The 23,508-nt window shown below is 46.1% G+C and overlaps 1 protein-coding gene across 5 annotated transcripts in view; it reads left to right on the top strand.

Moving 5' to 3' along the window:
* Nucleotides 1–5,025: 5,025 nt before the first annotated feature.
* Elk3 (ELK3, member of ETS oncogene family) overlaps nt 5,026–23,508 on the top strand; it is a 63,745-nt gene continuing 45,262 nt past the window's right edge. For 4 of the 5 annotated variants that reach the window (NM_001282967.1, NM_001322265.1, NM_001322268.1 and 1 more), the window contains exon 1: nt 5,026–5,433. The gene's annotated coding sequence lies outside the window, so the exon portion shown is untranslated. Of the gene's footprint in view, nt 5,434–6,071; nt 6,490–23,508 lie in introns of those variants that run through there. The other variant, XM_030244871.1, reaches the window with a different exon arrangement.

Raw genomic sequence — 23,508 nt, 5'->3', positions numbered from 1 at the left:
TACACACAGGAAGGTGTAATTGAGAATGTCATTTCCAAGCTGATCATATCACACAATTCCAGTCAATTGTGAGTCTAATCCTTTGCTGGTTTCTGGATCTGATGCTCTGCTTTAACTTCTGTTTGTTTTGCATCTATCTATGTATCTATGTATCTAAGTATCTATGTATGTATGTATGTATGTATCTATCATCTATCTATTTGTTGAAACAAAGTCTGGCTCTACAGCCCAGGCTCATGATCTACCTGCCTCTGGATAGAGTGAGGATTTGGGTTTCTTTAAAACAAAACAAAACAAAACCCACAAAAATAGGAATGTGGTTTTGTTTTAATCCTGGGAGCAGGATATCAGGCTGCTTCAGAATGACCATAGCAGCTGACTATGATTTGCCTCGTGCTTTAGCAGGGCTGTGATTTTGCCAGCTGAAGATAGTTTCTGCGATTGTGTGGTATTGTATGTTGTTGGGATTTCTGGGGACTTTTCAGAGGGTACATAAATGCTAGGATACTGGGTGTCATGGTTGGTTGCTGTTGGTTGAATTTTGTTAAGTAGTCCATGCACAAAGAAGCAACAATAACAAGGAGAAATTAGATATCCTGATGGTAAAGATCAAACTTGCCTCAAGGAACTGGACACCCCTAATCATCAGGAAGTAGTCTAATGATAATGTCCCACCTTTCTGACCTCTGACCTTATTCAGGGATCTCTTTCCTTTCCTCTCTATCCTTTTTTTTTTTTCTCATATCTAGTGTTAGGGGGGTTGAGAGGGTGGACTGAAAAAGAACCCACAAAGTGGCAAAAAGATATCTACATTTGGCTTCCTGGGTCTGGGCATTAAAACTGTGTACCATACATCGAGCTCTGCTCTACATTTGTTTTGATGCAGGTAAGATGTTTCGGATAAGCACAGCGGGAGGAGACACATTATGAACTTGGGATCACTACAGTGAACTTGAGTGTGAATGGCTGCATCACACATCACAACTGGCAGCAGAGTGTGAACAGGAGGCTAACAAACTCCCAGATGTGATGGATACTATCTACAAGAGCAAAAATAAGTCACATTTCCCTCTCCAAGAATCTAACCCATGGGGCAGAGACGAATTTTTAATTAAAGAACTTGACCTGTAAAAACAAATTGTTCAACTGGTCCCTGCCAGGTCCAAACAAGAGGAATTAAATGAAGCATAGTTCTTGATTTACATTGACAATGAAATTCGTGGATGTGAAGGTTGTCAGAGATGCTAAGATTTTCATCTGACAAGACAAAGGCCTTCTGCGGAACAAGGGAGACAGTTTAAAAGGCAAGCCACGGTCAGCATGGTGGTGTACACTCCTTATCCCAGCATGGAGGCAGAAGAATCAGAAATCCAAGGTGAACTTGGGCTGTGTAGCCAGAACCTATCTCAAAAATCAAAAAGCAGCTGGGTGTGGTGGCACACACCTTTAATCCCAGCACTCACAAGGCAGAGGCAGGTGGATCTCTGGGTTCCAGGCTAGCCTGGTTTATAGCCCAGGAAAGCGAGAGGCTACACAGAGAAACCCTGTCTCAAAACTGCTCCCTCACCCCAAAGCAAACATGAGACATAAAGCAATTCAGAACACCCACCCAAAACAACAACAATGAAAAAGGATGCTTAATTTCATTTGTCTAAACCAGTGGTAGACAAATGCCTTCTACAAAGAACCAGAAAGAAAATACTTTGGCTTGTACAGACCATATAGTCTCTGTCACAGCTTTTAATCCATCCCAATGCAGAACAAACACAATGTCAGACAATGTACAAATGAATAAGCATGTCTATCTCCCAATAAAACTTTATGGATGCTGAAATCGAATTTTATGTAACATGCACAGGTTACAAAATGTTACTCTTTAAAAGTTTTGTTTTCAGCCATTTAAAAATATAAATTCTTGGGCTTGGGATCAAGCCCTGTACATAGATAAGCAAATGGTTATCTAATATGCACAAAGCCTGGGACTTGATCCTTAGCATCACAAAAATAAATAAAAGTAAATAAATTCTTAGTATTCCCAGTAGCCCAGAGATGGAGACAACTCAAATGCCCATCAACAGTGGGTGCCTCTATACATGCTTTGCCTTGGCCTGAAGGACATTGTGCTAAGTGGAATAAGCCAGTCGAGGACAGACAGATATTGTATGGCTCTGTTTCCGTGAAGCATCTCATCACATTCATAGAAGCAAGAAGTAGAATGAGACTTACCAAAGGCTTGGGGCAGGGTAGGGTTGGAGGGTGAAGGTTAGTTACTGGTTACAGAATTACAGTTTTACAAGATGAATGCTTCCTAACAAAGCATGCAGGCTTCACACAACTGAAGTAGACATTTTAAACGGGTACATTTTACTGCTGTATTTTCAAAGCTACAATTGAAAGAGGTGAATTCTTCCACTTAAGCCTGGCAAATTTGGTTATTCTTTTTTCCTTTTTTCAAACTATAATTACTAAAAGAGAGTCTTCTTCGCTACACAGAAACAGGCAGTAGACTCCCGAGACAGTCCAAATCCATGCTTCGAAGCGTCCCTAGCAAACCCTCTAACCACAAGGAGTGGGAAGGCCAGCTCCTGAGAGGCCACCCACCAGTCTGTGAAACGCCTGTGAACACACTTTCAAATGGAATTCACCAACATTTTTAAACCCTAGTCCGTAATGCATGCTGTTTTAATGCAAACTTGGCTCTCACTGCTCTAAAAGAAAAAAATCGGTAGAAACTGTTGCTTGTTCAAGCTCAGTGCCGGAAGGGTCCTTCAGTGAACACTTTCCCCAGAGTGGGCTGCCTTTCCATCGGTCCGTTTGGATGTCCATTCCCAAACACTAACCCCCCCGAGGCACCCCAAATAACTTAAGCCTCTTCAAAGTAACAATGACTAGCCACTTTGTGGTTTCTCTCCAGAATGACCAATGCTCAAGTGGCCAGTATTTACCTGTTCTGTTCTAATTGTTTTAGGTTGATTTCTTTTCCTAACCCTAACTCTAACCCTGCTTTCTTATCTACCTTTTCTTTTTCCTTTTTTTTTTTTTTTTTTTTTTTTTTAGTGCTGGAGATTGAACTCATGGCTTTGTACAAGAGAGGCAAGTAATTTACCCCCAAGCTAAATCTCTAACGAGACCTGACCATCTGATTTCTAGAGCTTGCTTTCTGAGTGGCTGTATAGGAACGCCACCTCCCAATCTCCCCCAAGAGAGTGGGGTACCACTTACAAATGACGAACCTTTCTTGACACAACCTCCCCTGAAACCCACAGTTCACCTGATGGCTCACTCCTGATGATAATTCGTGATTACAGGTACCCACCTGTATAGCTTCACACGGAGCAGTTCATGGCTGGCCCCCCAAAATCTTGTTCTGACTACTCATCCCTTCCTGTCCCCAACCCCTGGTGACCAGAACTTTCTCACTGCGCCAATAGTTCTGCCTTTTCTGGGAGAGGTGGGATCATACAGCACGTAGCCCCTTCAGATTAGCTTCTCCCAAGTGGATACTTTCTAAAATAAAAAGCAACATGTATTCCTAAGTGTGGGAGCTTCCGAGTTGGATGATAAATCTAAATCCACACTCTGCATTCAGTTCACATGGACAGCTGGATCATATAGGGACACAGTCTGAGTTTTGCTGAGTGACTGGAGAAGCCAACTAGGGATTTTAAATGATAATCTCCAAAGTGGAAAATTAGCTGTGGAAAATCAGGGTTTGATAGACAGCCCCCTTTCCCATAATTCCTCCTTCTGTTTCACATCTTACCTTGGTCCCCCTCCCTCCTCTCCCCACCACCATTGTCTCTTCTCAGAGCACGGGCAAGCCTGGTCCTCAGTGTATAACCAGCAGGTTATACACATCAGTGATTAAGCAAAAATGCTGCCCTTGTTTAACAAGGTGTTCTGACAGGCACCTGCAGATGTGCGTGTGTGGGGTGGGTATTAACATCCCTGAATTCAATCTAGAACCTTTAATAGTAACCAGATACTCAGAAACAAGCAATCTTTCAGAGAGATAGCAAATGCTAATGGGGGGGGGGCAAGGAAATGTCAGAATGTTGTCCTGCTGACCTGGAGACTTGGCCATTGGTCTGGGATAAGTACGCTGTGGCTAGTTTGCAAAGCACCCCTTACTCTCAACGCGATTCTGTTATTGGGGCTTCCAATCACACCAGACACATTGAGGTGAGGGCTTAAGGGTTACAATTAGGGCTTTAATGAGCCATGTACTCTCATGCCAAACGTTCAAGATTGAAAACTACTGGTCAGAAAGCCCCAAAGGCAGGGGACTGGAAGGTTCTGGAAGGCTGGGGCTGGAGGAACTGTATACAGGGTTTGTTAATAAGAGACCCATTCCCTCCTGCATCCTCCGAGCAATGCCCAACTCTCCAATCAGATCCTGGCCATTGTCCTCAGGGGCGGGGAGTCCAGTCTTGAAACCACAGGGTACCCCTTCCCCTGTCTCAAGCCACCTGGAGCGCCTAAGCAGTGCCTGTCTAAAGCCACTTCACTCATCTCTTTTCTAAGACACAAGGCTCCTAGTTTGTGGCTCTTAAGAAAGTATTCCCAAAAGAGGATCCCAACTCTAAAACTGCCTCCAAATTATTACTATTAATATTAATTATAGTGCTGCTGTTAAATATGCCCCGACAGTAACTCTATCCGACAGCATCTTAGGAAGACTCCATCTCCCTTTGTGCACGCTTATGTTTTTCACCCTCATCTCCTCTGGTCCGCAATAAAAGCAGCCCGGTTCCCAGAGCATCCAAAGTCCTGAACCCCACTCGCCATCCCTCCTGTCCCTAAACTCTTCTTCTATGCCTATGGTAGAGAAAAGCTCGCTTAGGGACCTCCCTTTCGGGGCACCATTAGCAGGGCACGAACCCAGGGTGATGCCAAACTTAGGAACCCGAGGGCTCAGGAGCCGACGGAGCCCCCGCCGAGTGGAGAGACGGCGGCCTGGCCGGCGGGTCCCCAGGCTCCTCCCCTGGGGTGGCCGAGCAGGAAGCGGGGCGGGCACGGCGCGGGGGCGCGCGGGGCGTGCGGGCGGGCGCGGGGCCCGGCGCCGGGGGTATGCGCGGGTCTGGGCGGGCAGCCCCGGCGCACAGCCGCGGCCCGGGCGCACGGCGCGGGGCGGAAAAGCCTGTTTACACAGACTGCACACCGCCTGGGGAATAATGCAGTAAAGGAAGTGAGCAGGCTCGGCCTGACTGCTCCAACTTCCTGCTCTCACACACACCAGAGGAGGGGGGGGGGGGAGAAAAAAAAAAAGAGGAGCGAGAGAAAGAAAAAAAAAAGAGGGGGGAAAATCAGGATCTCATTACAAGAGCAACAGACCGTCTGCAGACGCCTGTCAGCATGGAAAGTCGGGGGCTTTCGCCCGGTTCCTCCTAGAAATCTCCCCAAGAAGACTCCCAAACGCTCCCCCACGTCTGGGTAGGTTGCAGGACTGTTTGCCTGTTGCTCCAGCGCTTGCAAAGTTTTCTTCGGGCTATTTTTTTTTTTTAATTTTTCCTCTTTTTTTTTTTTCTCCTTTCTCCTTCTTTCTTTTCTTTGGCTGGTGGGGGTGGGGTTGTGGGCGCTGTGGGGTGAGTTGTAGACTGCGTTGGGGGAGGATGGGGGTGCGTCCCCGCGGGGGAGGATGCTGTGCGTCGCCACCGCCACCGCCACCGGCGCCACCCCGGGAGCTCGTGCTCGGGCCTGGGGTCTGCACTGCGAAGCCCGGAGGAGACACCCTGAGTGCAAACTCCTGTATCCCTGCAGCGAGGCTCCGGGGCTCTGGGATTAGGGATAGTGGTCGAAGCGGGCTGCGTGGCTGGAGGCTGGATTGTCACTGACCTCCAGCCGGGGTTGCGGTCCGGATCCCTTCAGGATGGGCACCGAGGCGCGAGTGTTCGGATTCAGGGGAGAGCACAGGGGTGGAGAGGGAGCGGAGGACTTGGGCCATGGAGATGTGGGGCCCGGGGCTACGTCCACTCTCTCTGGGCAGGTGACCCCCGCCCAGGTCACCGCCCCAGGCGCACGCCCAGTCTAATGGACATTTAAAAGCCGGCCGAGTCGGCTAGTCCAGATTCGGATTGGGGAGATGGGCCAGGCAAGGGATGAACTTGAAACTCTCAGCTCTTTAACTTCCAACTGCCTGCTGGCCTGTAATGTTACTGGAACTTTTTTTTAAGGGGGGGGGGCTTGAAATTGGGAGGCGGGAGCTAAAAATATTAAATGGTCTCTGTTTTGTTACGACCGAATCATTCCGAGGATAAGCTGCAGTTACGCGGCGGGTGGGGGTGGAAGCAAGAAAGGCTATTTCAGAAACTGCAAAAGGGGCTTTTTAGAAGGAAAAAAAAAAAGAGTGTCGGGAGAGTTTCTGGCTTGTCTGGAAACGGCAAGACTAATTGCCGTGCGCTTCCGCTTTGAAACTGGCTGCAGACAGCATCTTGAAAATGACTCACTGAGGAGCTCACAAAGAAACTGCGGCTTGCTGCTGCTTCTCAGGTTTATGTATTTGTGCCTTTTACAGTTTCCTTTGTAGTGTTTGAGGGTCCCCCGCCCCTTCCCTGCCGGCCCCCTCCAGCCCTCCCCATCTCGAAAGCCCCTCGCCGTCCTATAACTCCCTGCAGTGCTCTGCCGGAGGTGGGGAGGGGGGGGCAGTTGGGGGGGGGGCGTATGGGGGGGGGAAGCCGAGTTGTTTTTGGAGTTGGCTGGGGAGAGGGTTAAAGGGATTCTGCTGCTGCAGGGGGAAAAATGTTCCTTGAATTTTCCACTGGCTGCTGCAGGAAGAGAGAGCCCTTTAGTCATTGCTAAGTAATGTCTGCACACACACACACACACACACACACACACACCCCGACTAATCGCATTGGGAGTTTCCGCTACTCCGCACAGGAGGGGTTTTGTGCGAGCCACTGTCTGCCTGCAGACTTATTGACTTAGAGGTGCCTTCTCCACCCCTGCCAGTCTTTCTAGGGCACACTCTCAAAAAACTTGGCAGTCCCTTTGGCCATTTTGGGTCTCAGTCATGCTTTCCTGGGGGGCGGGGCTGGGAGAGGGAGAGAGAGAGAGTTGTATGTATGTTCTGTTTTGTTCTCTGATGTTCAATCAACTCTTACACAAACACACATGCCTGCCCATCCTCTCCCATCTGTTCCTCTGCTTTGTAGGGGTTGGGAAGGGGGACATGGCTGGGGGGGGGGGGGTAGGTCAGGTCAGGCTGGGAAACCTAGCATGTTCCAGGCATCTATCAGTGAGAACCTAAATCAATTTATGAGCCCTATTGCCCACCAAAATATCCACTGGTCTCCTTCCTTCTCTCCCATCCTGTGGCACACATTTATTTGGAAAAGGGTCAGTTACGGGTTTGAATTTATGAGGATTATAAAATTACAGATTGTGTTAGGAGGGTATGTAGGTCAGACAGTTAAGGAGACTGTCCATAAGTGTACTAAGAGCTTCCAGTAATGAGTGCTTGCAAAACCCCCAGAGCATGAAAAGGGATGGCCTTTCAATGCCAGATATAGAGCAGGCTCTCTCTCTCTCTCTCTCTCTCTCTCTCTCTCTCTCTCTCTCTCTCTCTCTCTCTCTCTCTCTCTCTCCTTTTAAATGTTGACTAGAAATGTGTAGAGTTACTAAAAAGGACAAAGAATTTCAGAGAACCCCACTGAAAGCACAGGGCTTCTTTCTTGCCGAGGACATGGTGCCTCTCGTGAGGACTTCCAAGATGTTACCAAGACTTCTCCTTTGGCAAATCTGTCCTAAAAAACAACCCAGCCAGCCCACCCTAGGTGAGTCAGTGGGCCAGACTTCCAAGATGCCCCTCAAACGTTTCCTAGGGCTAAATGGGTGGTCAGTAAACTGCTGGTGTTGAGTGTTCAGTAGGACCACAAAACTTCAGCTGATGGGGAAACCTTCCAGGTGCTACCATCATCCTGCAGGAGGATTCCAGAAGGTTGTGAACACTTCCTTCTAACCCAGTGCTTCTCAACCTAACAGTGCAACCCTGGAATACAGTTCCTTATGTTGTGATGAACCCCCAACCATGATATTATTTTTTGTTACTACTTCATAACTGTAATTTTTGCTGCTGTTATGAATCATAATGTTAATATCCGATATGCGGGATTATCTAATATGTGACTCCCCCAGACGGTCTCGACTCACAGGTTGAGAACCAGGTTCTGAACAGAAGGAGGGTATCAGAGTCCAAGTTGTTGAAGAATCCTGAGATCTGCTTCTGTGGTTTTCAACCAGGAATAATTTTGCTTCCTACAAGGAACACCTGTAGGGGTGCTAAGTCCACCTGGCAGAAACCAGGGATGCTGGTATTCAACCACCAGTGTCCCAGACAGCTCCCCATCGATAATCTGCAAGTCTCCCGTGCTTACGCCAAGCAGTTATTTCACCTTAATGATGAGGATGATAAACTCTCTCAGGCATTCATTCAACAAACGGACATTAAAGTCTTCAGTGGTCCCTTTGACAACATACTCTTTATGTCTGTCTCTGTCTTTTTCTCTCTCTTGATCCCCATCCCCATCCTCCAACTGTCTTCTTTTCTGTGCCATTGAATGATAGAATGGCAGATGCTGACATTGTGATGATATAACTTTCATGAGTTGAATCTTTGAACTTCCCTCAGCACCGAGTCTTCACACAGCCAGAGCCGATGCTCTTTAGATGGGAAGAGCCCTGTTGGGATGGGGAGAGTCCTTGAATTTTGACGATACCTAAGCATTTACTTAAAACCTCCCCCTTTGTCTCCTTCTGAAAGAAACCAATTAATTCAAAACTGCTAATATACAGTAAATGCAACCCTGAGGTCATACATTAAAATTTATGCTTGTCATAACTTTTTGGAACTTAAATCTCTTCCTGAAATTGGTTTTAAAGGACTTCCAAGCAGTGTGTATAATTTAAAATCTTCCTTCCCAGCGCTCAGATATGGGACTTTGTGCGTTCTATGCTACCAAACTATATTTATATAGATAGCTTTGTCAGATGTCACAGAAACATAACCTACTGGCAAGCCCAAGGCACTTAATTAAAGAATTACCCACAGATATGACTTCCTGGAGTAGTCTTTTGTTTTAAAGGTGAGTTGCCCCTTACTAATAGAGAGTTTGGGTCCTTGACATGCCTAGGCAATGGCAGGATCCTCTTTGCTTCCCAGACCTCAGACTCCTCCTCGTGCATAAAAAGCAATGTGTTCTCTGTCTGTTTGATTCTGTGCTAGCGGCCCCTTCCCTAGACCTCCTTAACTCACCTGTGTTCATGAGCAAAGGCCCTGATGTGCACCATGTGGCTTCGAATGTTACAGGCAGACATTTTTCTTTCTTTCTTTTTTTTTTTTTTTGTTTTTTGTTTTTTTCTTTTTCGAGACAGGGTTTCTCTGTGTAGCCCTGGATGTCCTGGAACTCACTCTGTAGACCAGGCTGGCCTTGAACTCAGAAATCCGCCTGCCTCTGCCTCTCAAGTGCTAGGATTAAAGGTGTGCGCCACCACCGCCCGGCTTCTGGCAGACATTTTTCATGTAGTAGTTGGCAAAGCTCCTCTTGGCTTTCGCAGGGTGACTTAGAGCCGGTTACAACCACACCAGTCACGAGATGTCTTCTCAAGGCTACTTTTTCTGTTTTTCTTGGTTGTGAAGAGTATCACAAATTACTCTAGGAAAACAAAGAAAGCCACAACGACAACAATAAACATCTCCCCCAAACTCCACTGATAACATTTTGTTGTATATTTTTGTAGTCTTTGTAAAATGTGCCTTGTGTACACAGATGTGCAGGAACATGTGTGCTCGATCGCTCGGAAGGTTTTATTTAGAGTCACGTCTTACTTTTTAAAAGAGTGCATTTTCACCCAGCACCCCCACAGAGTGCAGTTTAATGATGACGGCTGAGATTCCAAGTTGCCAGACAGTGAGCTTATGTTTATGGAGGGTGACATGATTTCGGATGAACTGGTTTGGGGTTTTGTCGTTTGGAATATCTTAAGAATGCTGCCCTCTTGAAAGACTGGGGTTCCTGTGTGCTGTGAAATTTGGGATTTTGATGAGTTTCTGTATGATTTAAGAATGAGTCATGATTGGCAGTGGAGTATCGAGCTGTAGTAACAGGAAGTGAGGGCACACTACACATCAGAGCAGAAAGCTAGAAAAGGGGAGAGAATGGACGTTAAACTGGAAAAAATATACCCTAGGCTGAGCTAGCTGTGGAGGGGAAGAAGGGTTCTCGTAGACAATCTTTGTTTCTTGCTATATCTCCACTTTCCAAACTTTTGCTGTTTTAAATTTGTTTTTGTTTTTTTCAAGCTCAATATTACTATAGCCTGTGGCCAGTTTGAATCGAGGTCATTCAGCTTTTTGACTGACACCATGGCAGGAATACCATGACCACTGTCGTTCTGCCACTGAGGGCTTAGCACTAGCAAATTAAATTACCCCTGTGTTTGTGTGTTTAGCTCTCCACGAACGGATCCTGAAGGCCCCCAAAGATGGAGGCCTGTTCTGCCTTTTAATTAACAGCTCTTCAAATATTTAACTCTCTCTGTGATTCTTTTCCATGACCAGAATTAGAAAAGCCTTGTATTCATTCCTGGAAATTCACACAAATGTCAGGAGCTTTAGAATAAACTCTGCCAGTGGTCACTTCAGCCAAATGTGACTTGTGCTGTCACTAGGAATGGACTCTGGCCACTTTACTGATGTGTAGCAATTTACATTTTTCTGGGGAGAATTACTAACCTGCTTTAAAAGTTAAGTAGGATTCATTTATAACTTAGCTGAGAGTTTTACTTGTGTATTTTAAAAGTAATAAAGATGATTGGTTCTGGTACCCTATTTGAGTTTTGAGTCAAACTAAATGAACTTACACACTCTAAGCGGCTCAAAGGCTTTTAGTATTTTTGAGTCTGTTTGAAGCTGGTGGAGCCACGTGCTCCCATTTAGATCTGATAGGAATCACGGGGTAGGTGTAAAATACAATTATCTAGATTTATTTTCTCAAGACTGGTTAGGTTAGGACTCTCAGCAACAGAAAGCAAAACGAACCAACCAAACAGCCAAACAACCAATCAACCAACCAACCAACCAAAAAACAATGTAAGAACCTTGCCATCATGTTTGACCTTAACGAAAGAGAACAGGTATGGCTGAGCACATTGTGTATGCACATCTGTGGCTCCAGCACTTGGGCCATAGAGGCAGGCTAACCTCTATGAGTCTGAGGCCATCCTGGGCTACATAGTGTCTCAAATGTAATAAACAAACAAACAAACAAACAAACAAGGTCATTAACTTACATACATTTTAACACAGAGATCTTGAGTATAATTTTATACAACCATGTATCTACCTCCTCTGAATGAAGAATATTTATGTTTCCATCACTTCAGAATATCCCCCCCCCCAGTATTATTTTTTATTCCAGTGGGGACAGTGTCATGATTCTGCCAAGCAGATTCAAAAACTCCATAATGTCTTGATAAAATGCCGCACCACTTTTATTTGATTGGCCAAGCATAAACCAGTAGGATATGTGGAATTCCTCATCATGCAGGAAAAGGGAGGGACATCTTCTAGTTTATTTGATGTAAGAAAAAAGTATTTTACCAATGTTATAGGAAAAATAAAAGTATTGTTTTAAAGCTAATTGGGTCCTTAGGGTATTATATTATCATTCTGTGCCTCAGTTTCCCTGGCTGGATGGTAATGGGCTGAAACGGAGGGGCTTGGTTCTCACATCCCAAGCCCTCTAGCTTTTTGGGGGAGGGCATATTTGACCTTGTGGAAATGTGCTAAGAATGTTTGCTGCCGCCTTAGGAACAAATGTGGCCGTTTAAATTCCCTTTGGATCTCACTTGTACCTGGGTTGAATTAGGAGGACCCCAAGGAGAACTGTGCCACCTGACCAGCTTCCCTGGTTTTCCCCTGAGCTTTGGGACAGAGCCACAACCTTCTGCACTTTCATTCTTGGGGGCCCAGTGACTGATGTGAGTTGGACCCTGCATACTGTTGATGTGGCCAGCCACGTCAACATGTGGTCCTTTCCTCCAGGGTTTACTGAGCCCCCTGCCACTGGGCATCCTCCTGAGAATCTGTTCTTCAGAGGATCACAATCAACAGCCATCCTTTATTAATTGTTACTCATTTTTGCTGCTTTTTAGTATACAGAGTAGTTGGTTTCACCATATCGTATTCCTGCACAGGGACCACTGTAATGTTATCACCTTCCCCTTTCCTGCCTTCCTTCATCCTCTTCACCATTAGCTGGTCCTCCCCCTAATAATTCCTCTTCTGCTTTCTTTTCTCTCTCTCCCTCTGATTAAGATCCTGCTTATGAAAGAAAACATGATATCTTGCCTGTCTCTCCATTATCTTCCCTTCCCTCCTCCTCTTTCCTTAGCTTTCTTTCAGTTCACCTGTCACAGCTGGGGAAGGGTATGCTGGCCCCAGCCTTCCCCTGGCCTCCTGAGCTTCTCCAGAAGTTTTCTTTCCAGGTTTTCTCATTACCCAAATTCTGACTCTTTGTATCCAGAGGCTAGACAGTTTTCGGTATGTATTTCTGGAGACTGGCTACTTTTCCTAATTGCCCTCTACTAACTCTTTTCCCAAACTCCAAGACCAAGGATATATGATAATACATTGTCCAGACCCAAGACCCAGGTCGCTTCCCAGCCTGAGGGATATTTGTATATGTGTGTGTGTGGCATGATACCTTCAACATCTGTGATGCTCATCCCACCCGGGGCTTGCTCTGGGTCCACATCTGGTTTTTTCATCCTTGTGTCCACCCATCACTGTGTACAACACCCATCAGTGGGTGAATTAGAAACAAAAGAAAGGGAAGAAGGCTTATCTGCAGAGCCTGGGCTGGCTAAAGGGCCACGTTGTGCATAAACCCAGCCCTTTACTAGAAAGTGCCCCCGCTGAATTACTAACAGGCAGGCCTCCTGGTTAGATGGCTGTGTCACTTGCCATAGTTTTCATTTAGACTTCCAAGAAGAGTGTATGCTCAGAAATCGGGTTTGTTTGTTAGTATTGAGGCAAACTTGGCTTTGCTGTTCAGATCAGTGTTAGACCGAGAATGGCTGGCTAACGGCTTGAAAGACTTTCCTGTGGAGCGCTTTCTTGTCAGAATTGATCAGTTCTAAAGCCACTGTAGTCCTCTCCGGAAGATTCCAGTTGACAAGCTTCTCCCAGTTGCCCTGGATAATCCATTTGGGGTCCTGCATGTTCCTTGGTTTGAAAATCTTTCTTTCCCTGGAACAGCTGCGTAAGCAGTGTTTGTAACCTTTTGAAATCAATGATGTTTCTGCTGGAGTTTAGAATAATGAAAGAGATGGGCTAAAGACCAGCTTTGGGGTCTTTTGTTTGTTTGGTTTTGTTTTTGACAGAGCAAGACTAGTTATATTAACTAGTTTCACCTGAGTTTTGCCAAAGAGCTCTTTGCTGAGGCCAGTCTGGTTTAACCAGAGTGTCTGACCAAGCAGCTAAACATCTCGCTTAAACCATGATCTTAGGAAAAAAAGTGAACAATATAACAAAACAAGTCTCAAGATTGACCCCAGGGCCGGCTCCCTAGTAGATGTGTGGATTGACCCGGAGACTGCACTGCCCACATCTGTAGCTTGTCATCTTCTAAATGTAAAAGTGTAAATGGTGTCATGGACAATCAGAGTATTCACCCAAGGAATACTGTAAGCAAAAAAAAAAAAAAAAAAAAAAAAAAAGAAAAAAAGAAAAAGAAAAAGGTGGGGTGGGGGCAGTGTGTTGATGTCGGATGACTATCTAACACTTAAAGTAATGCCATGCTTGTAGGCTTCACTGAACCAGGACTGGAGTGTACCCTTGTTATCTCCTCATCAGAGTTCGGAAGATTTGACTTTTGAGGCTGAAATATAAGCACTATGTATTGGGATTTAGTTTTAGAAATGAAGGAGCTAGGAGTGGAAGGGGAGTTTCGGGGCTGTGCATGTGTGCTTGCTTAGGTTGACAGTGGCTGCTGGAGAGAGCGTCTGGGCAGGATGTGACCTTAGAAAAAGTGACCAACCAAAAGCAACATCTCCTACACAGGTGAGCGAGCCTGCCTGGGTGGGATTTGAGCCTTCCTTCTGTACCTAGGGTGGTGCCTGAGGGAATGTTGTTTACGGAGTGAAGTTTCTCCACCCGGAAGAACCATTGTTTCAATATAGGAAATCAGGCGAGAGCCTGGATTTACTCTGTCATTTTCAGGAAAGGAGAAAGCTTAGACTCCCAATAATGCCCTGGAGTCCCATGACGAGCATGTAAAGGAAGCACCCGGACAGTGGAGTGTGAGCACGTGGGCTCCCTTAGTTTCCTTGTGTGATCATGGACTTGAACTCTTAGAATCCAGAATTCAGGAGCATTGATAAGGAAGTTATTTCTGCCAGCGCGCATCTCTGTTCTCCAAGCTTCACCTTCAGAGGCCCTTTAGACCGGAGGCCATTAGATTCCCTCTGTCTCTGTCTGTCTGTCCCTCCCTAACCCCTCTGTTTTCCTCCTCTTATCTCTTTAAAAAATGTCTTTTAGAACTGTGCCCGCAAATGCTCCTAGGTAGGAGTGCATGGTCACACCTGCACTGCATGTCCAGTGCCTTAGAGATGGTCTTGGGCAGACACCATCTTTGATGGCTGAGGCAAAGGCAATGGCCAGGCAGCCACTTGGTATCCCTAGGTCTTGCTGAGTTCACTTTATCCACCACTTTAGTTTTCCTGAACTTTGGATACGTGCATAAATAGAGTAATGCACATAATACTGAAATTGCCTTAAAGTTAGTTATTTTAATCAAATTATATACACACACACACACAACCAAGATGCTGGAATTAGGAACCAAATAGGGTGATACAAGTGTCCTGTGGTTCCTAGAAGGTTGAGAGTTGGGATAGTAAAGTCAGCTGGGAAAATGCCTGCCTAGCCACATGAAGCCCTGGGTTCTATTTCTAGCACCACATTAACTAGGCATGGTAGCTCAGGTCTATAATCCCAGCGCTCTGAAAGTGAAGGCAGGAAGATCAGATGTTCAAAATCATCCTGGGCTGAATAGTTACTCCAAGATCAGCCTGTGCTACAATGAGACCCTATCTTAAAAAGAACAATGTAGCAAGATGATAGCAGCAGCAGCAGCAGCAGCAATAAAAACAACAAAATATTAGATTTAGCATTTTGTCCTTAAAGAGCAAAAATTGTCCTGGGGGTATGGCTCAATAGTTAAAGTGCTTGACTTGCAACCAAGAAAACCTGATTTGATCCCTAGGTCCCACATAAAAACATTGGGCGTGGTTGCACTTGCTTGTAATCTTAGTGCAGGGGAGGCAGAGACAGGCCAGTCCCTGGGGCTCTCTGACCAGACAGTCCTCAGTCCAGAAAGTGGATGCCATTCCTAAGAATGACCTGAGGTTGCCCCCTGGCCTCTGGCACATGTGTGCATGTGTGTTCACGAATACTCTCAGACACAGACACACACAGATACACGCACACACAGACACTTTAAGAACTTTTTGTAGAAGATTATAAATTTGCTATGGGATTAGACTATCTCACTTTATTTTTTTTAAAGGATTATTTTCTTGAGGAAAGAGGAAATATAATCTAAATCCAGAACGTGGCTGCTATTTTTATAGCTGATATATTCATGCTGTAAAAAAAAAACAGCATCCAGTTGTGTGTGGTATTTCAGAAAGGACCAACTCCGTGGATGGCAGATGCCTGCATGTGAGTTCAAGGAGGTGAAACCACGTGGGGATGAGGACCCATGTTTGACCCTGGCGTCATCTCTTCCGTCCGGTGCTTTGGATGGAGTGAGTGGCTGGGCCGCTGGAAGCAGTTTCCAGGACACCGTTCTCTTAATGAATTTGGATGATTGATTTTTGAAAGGTTTTAAGAATAAGACACTGGAGGGGGCTTCGGTTTTGAAACCACACACTGTGTATTTTGCAACAGTCTTCTTAGAAATAAATACCAGTGTCTATCTGCCAGGCAGTGGTGGGCGCACGCCTTTGATCCCAGCACTCAGGAGGCAGAGGCAGGTGGATCTCTGAGTTAGAGGCTAACCTGGTCTATAGGACAAGTGCCAGGGCAGCCAGGGTTACACAGAGAAGCCCTGTCTTGAAAGAAAACAAAAAGCCAACCAAACAAAACAGCATCTTCCAAGAATACCAAGTTATTTTAAACCTGTCCCACTAACTGTACTAAGTCACTTACTGTTGCTTCTTCATGTGTGGTTTTAGATAAAAGGTCATGAAGAATTGAGTGGCCTCTGGCTTACTTTTACCTCAGTGCCACTGGGTTTTTACTGCTGGAAGAAATTCTCTGCATGAGAAACGATTGCTGGGTCACATCTGGCGAGACGTGATGTCCATGCCAGAACGTGCAAGAGGAACTCGTGCATGTGGGTCAGGGAAGCGGATGGGGCCGGTTGCCACCTTCCCGACTTCAGATGCAACCAACCCTCCACACATGTCCACCACATGAGCAGGCATTGACACACTGAAGACTCTAGCTGCACTGCCAAAGAGCATCCGCAGAACAGACTGAGGTACGAGCATCCGTACCTGGAATGTGCACTTCCTAAACTCTGAGAGAGCTTTGCTTTGAGCATGGTACTAGAGCTGAATGATCAGTGCGCCTCAGAGTGCGCAGGCACCTCAGAGTGCGCAGGCACCTCAGAGTGCGCAGGCACCTCAGAGTGCGCAGGCACCCAGCTCCTGGTACAGATAACCACTCTGTGAGGGGCTCTCTGTGCTTCTCAAAAATCCAAACACAATGTCTCCAGCCACCTCCTGTTCACAAACACCAGTAGCATGTAACTATGTTATATGAGAGAACTGTCTTAAGCCACAGCAGAGACTAGCTAATGTCAGCTCTACCTGCCTTCAGTCTAGACACTGGTGAGTGTTTTACTTTAGCAAAAGCAAAAGAATAATAATACTGCAAGCCCCCTGGAGCTACTGGAAAATATCGGCAGTTCTGAGGTGCTATTTAAAACCATTTTCATCTTATTCATATACTTGTAGACAGAGACAAGAATTGCCAGCTGATTTCTTTTTCTGTACCTCTTTACCTAGGTACCATTAAGAACCAAGAGCTTTAAAATAGTTGCAGTGGAGTTAGTCCCAGGAGGAAGGTTGCTATTCTAGGAGAGCTGTGTTTGTCTGAGATGGACTTCTGGTTATTCTATGATGGTGGTGGTGGTGATGGTGATGGTTGTGGTATGGTGTGTGTGTGCCTGTGTGCCTGTGTATATGCATGAGAGGGGGTGATGGGTAGAGAGACACCTGACCATTGAGAAATTGCCTTGACTTCTATGGAGTAGACAAGAAAGTTCTAAGCTTCCCTGGTAGACATGGCCTTTCCCCTTTGCCAGGGCTTCTGTGGAGGGATCTGGAAGGATGTGGTCAAGGATTCTGGCCTATTCCATTCCCTAGGAAACTGTAGACTAATGCATCACCAGCTTGAGAGGCAGATCCCCGTGAAAAGCCGTACTTTGGTGACGATAGTTAACAACATGGAGATGTTCATATGGAGACTGGTTCCAGGAGCAAGGAGAGGGCATATAACTGTCTCCGGGAATCTCTAACTGTACGTGTTAGAGGTGGCCAGACCGGGTGCATCTTGCCAGGAGAAGAGGAAGGCACTCAGATGGTTGGGTACCTACCCCTCTCTCTCTGTCTCTCAGGAAATGCCTGACGGTCTCTGCATCAGAGCTAGGACACTCAGCACAGCTGTGCAGACTTCCCATGCCCAGAATCTCCCGAGGTCCTTTAAAAAGGAAGGGCTGGTGCAGAGGCGACTCATACCCAACCACACCTGGGACCCCTTCCTTCCTAGGCTTGCACCGTGTTTCCTGACCCTGCTCAGCCTGTGTCAGGAAAAAGGAGAAAGAGGGGGCAGATGAACAGGGAGAGATCACTTGTAAGCAGGGTGCCATCCGTGGAAAGGAACAGCAGTGGGACTGAGTGACTGGACTTTTAGCTGGAGTAGCTGACGTGACCAGTTTTTCTAAGTGTTTCAGTTTGCACACACACCCCTGCCCCCCCCCACCTCCCCCCACTCCTCCCCTCCTCCACACCCCATGTTTCCACTGGGTGGTGCTGTAAGAATTCCTACCTTTTTGCCTCAGGAGTTTCCCCTTCCCAGAAAGTCGCCTCTGCAACATAATAGAAGGAAGTCCTGATTTAGAAAGGTTTCACAGTTTCATCGACACAATGAGAGAGCTGGAGGATGCTCTGGCAGGAAGCGCCCCAGTTGCTGGATGTGGAAAAACCACCATCATTGTGTGTCCTGCAGAAGTGTTCTCAGCGTGCTCGGGGCTTGTGGGTTTTTTTTTTTTTTTTTACTTCTACCAGTTGCCTCTTTAGCACAAAGAGTGTTCAAGTTTATCTGAAAGATTCCAGTTTTCTGTCTCTTAGAAGGAAGATTGCTTTGATTTTTTTTTCTTCTCGTAAAACCATCTTCAAGTATCAAAGTGAATAAACCATTCCTAATCTTAAATCAAGCATAGATGTTCCAGTGTTTCTCCCCGAATTCACAAGATTGAATTTACTAACATTATAAGCTAGAACATTTGGGGGAAAGGTCTGCCAATCCAGCCAAGGTCTCTGAAATACACGGATAGAATGCTGTGGGAAGGAGTGCTCACTGCTCTCTACGGAAGCTCAGCTCAAAGACCGCTGGCAAGATTTGAGTAAGATAAATTGTCTGTGTCTGTGTGATGGAAAGTCACCAAGGATGCTCTGGGTGCCAGGTCCCTTCCAGGGGCTGCCACACACAGGTCAGAAACTCCCAGGCTGCTGCTCTCCCCAGAAGGAACAATTCTCAGGAATCATTTCTGAGTACTATGCAAACGTCCATGGGGGGTCCGGTGGGGGATAGGTTTCCACTTCCGTCTTCAGGTTCCATAATCCTTGCGTCCACACGTCAAATAAAAGGACCAGTCCCTCCATGTCTGAGTTCTGGAATTCACAGAGGCTTATGTGCTGAGTTTTCCATTAAGAGCCAACCTCAAGCTAGGCCTGGTGACACAGGCCTGAAATCCCAGCTACTCAGAAGGCTGTGACAGGTACAAACTTGAACCTTGCAAGTTCAAGGTCAACTCAGAGTCTGTAGAGAATTCAGGATCAGCCTGCACCTTACTCAGATTTTGACTCAAAAATTTAAAAAGTGAACAGAGCTATCAACAGTTGTTGGTCCAGTGCGACTCCTAGATTCAATACCCCATTAAACAACAACAACAACAAAAATCCTCTTGGGTGAAACTGGCATGTCTGTCTTTCTCTCTGTCTCTCTATCCCTCGCCATCAATAATCAATCTGTCTGTCTGTCTATTTCTACCTCTGTTCACTGAGGGAACTGGCCAAAAGAAATGTGGCAAAATGTCTTGTACTAATTTAATTTAATTTTAGTTTTTGAGATAGGATCTCTGTGTAGCATAGGCTGTCCCAGAACTCACTCTGTAGACCAGGCTGGAACTCACTGAGATCTGCCTGCCTCTACTTCCATGTGCCAGTAGGCCCAGCTCAGATTGAGCAAACAGAACCCAGTCCAAGTGCCTGGAGTCACAGAGTGGTAAGGTCAGAAATCAAGGACACTTCCTGACTTGATCCTGCTGAGAATGTCACTTTGTCTTTTGGCTAACTCCCGTCTTGGCCACAGAGAGGTGTAGGAAGCAGGCTTCTATTCCAGCGGCTGTCAGCCTCCCTAACGCTGCGACCCTTTAATACAGCTCCTCATGTTGCAGCCACCAGCAACCACAAGATCATTTTTGTTGCTACTTCCTAGTGCTTTTGCTACCGTTAAGAATCATAATGTAAATATTTGTGTTTTTTGATGGTCTTAGGTGACCCCTTGTTAAAGAGGCTGTGGCCCACATGTTGAGAATTGCCATGCCAGCGTGACAATGTACAGTGTGATTAGGGACCTGGACTTGAGAGCAGATATTCCTGAGAGCAGATATATTGGGGGTCTGTCTGTTCTGATTACTGGGTCCACACATATTTGTCTTCATGTTTTTAAGGCACGGCTTCACAGTGGCTGAGGATGGCCGAGAGTGTAAACTTGACATGCATACTCAATGCAATAAACTCAATGATGCATGAATGACCACTGAATATTAGCATTTAAAGGGAAGGCTGCTATAGGGGTGAAAGTTTGGGGTTTAGCCTTTTTCTGGAGAAGCCCCTGAAATCTCAGCATTGGCAGAGGTGGAGAATGTAGAGAGGGGTTTCTCAGACTAGGACTCTTTTTCTTTTAAAACGATTTATTTACTTTTATTTTATGTACATTGGTGTTTTGCCTGCTTATATGCCAGTGTGAGGGTGTCAGATCAGTTGGAACTGGAGTTAGAGACAGGTGTGAGCTGCCATTGTGGGTACTGGGAATTGAACCCGGATCTTCTGCCAGAGCAGCCAGTGCTCTTAACTGCTGAGCCATCTCTGCAGCACCCCAGACCTGGAATCTTGTTTTGGAACTTAGAGATTTCCTGTAGAGCTTTACAAACCCTATTGATGTGATATGTTCCAACATACACATGTTTATATCTATATAAATAGACATATACAGAATATTTTCCCCCAAGGAGTCCCCAAAATGGTCCATGGGTCCAATACACAAGGAAGATCCTTCCCTGTGGTTGGGGTGATGTGTGTACTCACATTTTTAGATGTGTGATTATATGTCTTAGGTGGAATATATGAGCTTGTTGCTGTTTAACAGTTTTGAGCCATAAGAACAGTAATTTCATGCCCTTCCACCTAGTAGGTCCTGATGCTGTGAGGAACCGTGACTTGGACCAGCCTTCCGATGAGGCTGGCTATTTGATGAGGTGGATATTCACAGCCCCCTTTCCTGTTAGGCATCAAAGCCTGGCAAGGTAAAATTCATCAGGCAGCCTGTAAATCTCTTTACCCAGAATGACTTGGGTTGTGTCTGGTGTTAGGAAATCATCTTGAATTTTCACTGGAGGCTTGATTGGATTCATGGGATCGATTGCTTGGGAGAAGCCCAAATCCAAGGGGGCCTTCTAAGCCACAAGCCCATGGGTGTTCTTTCAGAGAGCAGCCCGGCCGGCCGTCGTGTCAAGGGTTAAAATAGAACTGACACACAGACCGAATGAAACCAGAGCTGCAGTTACAAAGTGGGACAGATGTGGGAGGGCCAGGTTTCCTGTGGCCCATTTTCCAGTTTCCTGCCTGCAACCTGCAGAAGAAGAGGAAGCTCAGCGCTAGCAAAGTCTGAGAACCCTCGGATGGGGGCTGTGCCGCCAGCCAGAAATAAGAGTCGCGGGGAGAGCCTGGACAATAAAAACAATCGCATAGAAAGTAAATGGCCAGGTTCTCTTCCAGAAATGTCTGGAAAGGAATGGCCCTTCTGTTTAAAGAAAAACACGCCCCACATCTCTGGGGCGGGGGTGGGATGGGGGTGGGGCGGCTGTACCCACCATGCAAGAACCTCTGTGCTTTATGGCTCTACAGCTCGACTCGGCTTTCAAGACATGGTCGGTTTTCTTAGAACCGTTGGTTACCTGGAGTGATTTTTCCACCCAAGCACTGTGGTTTTCTACCCCATCTCCTGGATTTATGGATACACAGAGAGGTAGCCGTAGACAGCCCAGGGGCTGCTGCCTCTGTTGGGAAATCTAAGCGACTAGTTGGTTTCTTTCTTCACTCTTCGCTCTAGCTTCACATTGTGGTCTGATGTTTTCAAATAACAAAGACAATGGAGGTGTGTGCGTTGAAGATTCCTTGCGTTCTTTTTTTTTGTGTGTCGGGCTACCTAGAGAGCTGAAGGGAATGGTGCACAGAGAGCTCAGAGGGTCAGAAGATACTGGAAAAGGTGGATAATGCTATTTTTCCCCCAAGAGAGCGACTGTAAAATGTCTGGGATCTTTAGCTTTTGTTAACCATCCATAAAGCCAAAATACTTCAATCCCACCAGAAAGAATTTAAGATTAAAAAAAAAATGGTAGCTTTATACACTTGTTTAGTGAGTGTTTGTTTTCCCATCACGTGCTGTGTTGGAATCGCAGGGGATGCTAATGAGATGCTGGCTAAGAATTCCTAGCACGTTTGTGCAAGCCTTGTTTCCTAGAAGGCAATATTATAAGGTACTCGCGTGAGCTTTGCTGCAGCCAGATAGCAAGCAGGATAGTATTCTGAGCTTTCCCCGGGCTATCCCAATTAGAGTTGACTAGCATCTTGGAGGTACACAGAAGGTGTGTGCTTCTGGGACGCCAGATATTTATTTATCTTCTAGGTGGCTCACCTTTTCTCCAGGCCCAGAAAGTACAACTTGTACCTTGAGGAAGTTCTGGGACGTTGCCACGTTAGAGATCAAAGAGGACCCATGAGAGGCTGTCTAGAGAGCTCTGAAAAGATAGGATAAGATAGGGCTGGGTTGTGCCCTGCTGGGGTGGGGTGGGAAATGGATGAATTTGCGGATGTTGGAGGAAGTAGAATGACCCATGGACGCCATCTCAATGGAGGCAATGTAGCCATCCACTTAGTTTTCCAAAGAAAACACCCTTGTACGTGAGCCACCAGCAAGCCAGTCAAGTTGCTTTTGATTTACCCACAGATGACAAAGTTCCAGGAGAGCTGGGCAGTTTGTATACACAGTTGCAATTCTGTTCTGGCTGAGCGGCCATCAGGTCAGTAATTTCTCCCAAAAAGTTCTCTCCTCAGATGGAAGATTCAGTTTTAAAACGTGGCAAAGTGTCTTGCATGGTCTTAGAGGATAAATCGCTAGGTTGAGCAGTGCCCACTTCTCTTTGCTGTTCCTCTGTTTCTTTTAAAAGACAGGAACAAGCTGTAGATTGTCTACAGAAGAAAGGAAAGCACGGACATTGGTTACCCCACGAGAAGAACTTTGAGGAACATGGACCCTTGGAAGGATGTCATACCTTTGTTTTTCACTTGTGACAGCTGGCAATGACTAAAATGCTTCCTGAAAATAAATTGTAATAGTCTTAGGCTCATCTCAGAAAAAAAAAATGCACCAGAGGTTCTCAACCTGGGAGTCATGACCCCTTTGGGGGTTGAATGACCCTTTCCAGAAGGCCGTCAGAAAACACACGTATTTATATTACCATTCGCAACAGTAGCAAAATGACAGTTATGAAGTAGCAACAAAGTAATTTTATGGATGGGTGTCAGCACCGACATGAGGAACTGTTGCAGCATTAGGAAGGCTGAGAACCAACCACTGCCCAAGACAAAGACTTCAGAGTTTGTTGGTGTTGTGTGTTCATGTACTTCGCAAATTACCCTTGCATGCCTAAAAGTTGCCCGTCCTGGGGTCTGGCAGACCCTAGATGTATTCCTGTTCCTTGGTTTCAGTGGGTTTGTGGATAGCAGTGAACCTTTCCTCATTGGACAAAGAGCTGCAACCCGGAGAAATGTCAGCAAGAGCTTGGTTTTGGTTTTTTCTCCCCCCACCCCCCTCCATTTCTGGATCCACACACATCTTAAGAAAAAGACAGCATGCTATCTGAGTGTCTCCTT

This window comes from Mus musculus, chromosome 10 (assembly GCF_000001635.26).
Source record: "Mus musculus strain C57BL/6J chromosome 10, GRCm38.p6 C57BL/6J".
NCBI lineage: Eukaryota > Metazoa > Chordata > Mammalia > Rodentia > Muridae > Mus > Mus musculus.
Note: the sequence above shows the minus strand (reverse complement) of the source record. Positions and strands in the feature narration are given on the sequence as shown.